Source organism: Asparagus officinalis, chromosome 4, assembly GCF_001876935.1.
Source record: "Asparagus officinalis chromosome 4, Aspof.V1, whole genome shotgun sequence".
NCBI classification, from domain to species: domain Eukaryota; kingdom Viridiplantae; phylum Streptophyta; class Magnoliopsida; order Asparagales; family Asparagaceae; genus Asparagus; species Asparagus officinalis.
In genome coordinates, this window is record NC_033797.1 from 105,564,637 (window position 1) to 105,567,958 (window position 3,322).

The window sequence follows — 3,322 nt, forward strand, 5'->3', positions numbered from 1 at the left end:
TTTGTCGCCATTGTCCATAGCTCATTATTTTTATCATCCACTATCTAGTTCATATTGTTTACCCTTGTGTTAGTTTACATATCCTTGCATATATCATATTGTATATCTCTTTGGTAGGATATATCATCTTGTGCTAGTTTATATATCCTTGCATATATTTATCATATAGGATATATCTCTTTATTCATATTGCTTATTCTTGCTTATATCTCTTGTATATCTATCTTACAAGAATATACTTGTTAATTAATTTTAATTGGCATTTAAATCGGATTAGATTAGCATAAGACCCTAATCACCCCCCCCCCTCGTTGTTTATATTGCTTATCCTAGCTCATATATCTTATGGTATTTCATACTTGCTAGGATAACTTATTAATAAATTTTAATTGGCATTTAAATCGGATTAGATTAGCATAAGACCCTAATCACCCCCCCCCCTCCTCTAGGGTCTAACACAGCTCAGTACTATATGAGATAGTGCGTTGATATACTAGACATACATAGTTTATACACGAGATGGATATTGTTGATGAGCTCAGTTCAATACTACGTGTAGTGGTGTGTTGATATTCCATTTGTACAGGTCATTGAGTCGGGTTTGGATGTTTTGTCTAGCAATCCGTCCGCATGGGGGTGTGATGAGGCTTGTGAGCCGTCTCTTAGGATACCTATATGGTAGGCCGTCCCGCATTCATATTATGTACTAGGATCATGATGAGACTAATAAGCCGTGTACACTGTTAGGATACCTACAGGGTAGTCTGTTGCGCATGATAATGCGATTAATTAGAATTTTGTGAAGAGTTGTAATATGACAATTATGTGATAGCCTGAGTTTGGTGGATGCCAAAAGTGAATTCGACTCATTATTGAGATATTTGATGATTGAGATACATTATTGTTGGAGTACACGAGATACATATACTGATGGTTATTTTGATGCTTTATCTTTCCAGTTATGTTTCCTTTCATTCTTAGTTCGGGATTAATATTTAGTTACCTATAATTTGAGACATATGGTATATACAAGGGTTTTCTTGTTTGGATTATTTTACTCGACGTACTATGTCTCGTATTGTATGTGTCTAAATATTAATTCCATTAGATACCGGGAAAATAATCTAGGTATATATGCTCAATAGATAGAGCCTCTGCTTCATCTAGCAGCCTTTCCCCTAGGGGCGGATAGAGGTGATCTTGCTATAGCGCTCTGATGCTCTTGTTGTTGTTCTTTTTATTATTTTAAATTTTCTTTTCAGGCAACTCAGAGTTTCAGAGAGCAGCAGGATGACGGAATTCTAGCATAGTCGTTGTCGTGTATTTTAGTAGTTAAGACTCCACTATAGTTTTATGTTCTTATTCAGATATTAGAGTTTTGTTTTCATATTGTAAAGCCAGTGTGCCTTAGTATAATTTTCAATTGATTCATATTGAGACACTTTCATTAATCCAGGTATCAGATGTATTTCAATTGAGACATGATTTTTATTTATGAGATATTTATTTCTATATCAAGTCTATTGTTTTTATTTCCTTATTTTGTCTATTTTGTACATACACTTATATTTAATTCTACTAGAGAATATTACTGTGATTGGTAAAATATGTTATTGCATGGTATGAGTGCATGACAGGTTTGACATCTCTAGGTTCACCTTAGACTACAGCCATGTGTGAAAACAGGGGCGTCACAGTTGGTATTAGAGCTCTAGTTTCGATCCACCATAGGGTGGTTCACACAGTTCCGAGCCACCGTAGGGTGGCTCGCACCCAGAAATGCCGAAAACACGTTTTTTGATAGTTTTCTCAGGATTCTTTCATTCCAGAGCCTCCCCAACCGTTTTGAAGCTATCCCTAAATGTTGTTAAGCAGTAATTAACTAAGGATAAGGTCAAATCATTAATTCTTATCCGAAAATACTACATCCGAAGCCTATAAATACAAGCCTAGGGTCCTATACGTACGGGATCTGAAATTTAACCGATGTACTATCCCTGCGAAGAGTGAATTACGAATTTTAGAGAGGCTAGCAGATCTTGGCGAAGTTCTTCGGTATAAAGAGGGAGAGTTCGAGAGATCTGAGGCACATTCCCCTTTCCTCCGGATCAAACTTAGTTTTGATGTCGAGAAGAGTCGTAATCTCACTTGGTTGAGATTATCACTTCTGCTATTGTTTCCTTTGTGAAGCAAGAGCATTAAATTTTTATTTTGTTAATCGGATCTGATCTACGACGGTCCACGAACTAACGCATCCCCGAAATAGGCAAAGAGCCCACACAAGCAGTGGGTGATAAACGTCCTTTGCGTGTGTTTAAAGGAAGTTGTAATTTTTATTTTATTTGTGTAAGCGAGTAGTCTTATAAAAAGACTAACTCTTTTGAACTTGTTGTAAATAATTGAAGTTGTAATGAGTTCCATGAATAAACCAACTTTCGACGCAAACACGCTGGTGACCACAGTGGGAGCCAACAGTCTCACTTCGGAGACTGTCGTGTCACAACCACGGATCAAGATCCCGGTTGAAGAAGAGGTCGAGTACGAGTTTGACCAGACCAAGTTTGAGGAATATCTCTCCTCATCCTCATCAATATCTTCTTCATCTTGCAAGTACAGGAAGATATCGGCATCAAAGAAGGCTCAGGGTGACTCTCGCCTAATTGTTGTTGAGGATTCCCCTTGCAACGCTCCTCCAGCATCCAATGAAGCCGAAATTTCAGATTACAATGACTCCTCTTCAGTCCAAGGGTTGTTTAATAAGGGCGCACCAATTCTGACAAAGAGGGCTCGTCAGAGGCAATACTAACGCCTCGCACGTCAGCTTGCCAAGGCCTTGGAGCCTGTTGATGGGATCTGTTATCATGCGGATCTGAAGTTCAGGGAGCGCTAAGCATCTCAACAGCAAGCAAATGGCCTCTCCTCCAAGCTATCGGCCAACGAATGGGTCTGTATCAAAATGACTCGTTCAACTCTCGAGGAGCGCATCCAAAAGTGTCGCACTCGTTCCTCAACACGAAAGGTGCAAGATAAGATGGAGAGAAAGGTGGCCAAAAAACCGCCAAAACCACGCTAAGAATGGAGGCCGAAATCCAAAACAGCGACTCGGACAAGTGCCGAAACATTCGGCCAAGGCCGAGCCACCTCAAGCTGGCCCGCGCCAGGGCCGAGCCAGCTCAGCCTGGCCGGCACTTGCCTCACCTCCTGCGGCCAATTCTGAGTCCCCGTCTGCTTCCGTTCCTGTTCAAGTTGATCCAGTACCTTTGTTAAAGTCCCACGGCAACATGGATCTTTTTCGATTCAAGATGAAGATCATGGATCACCT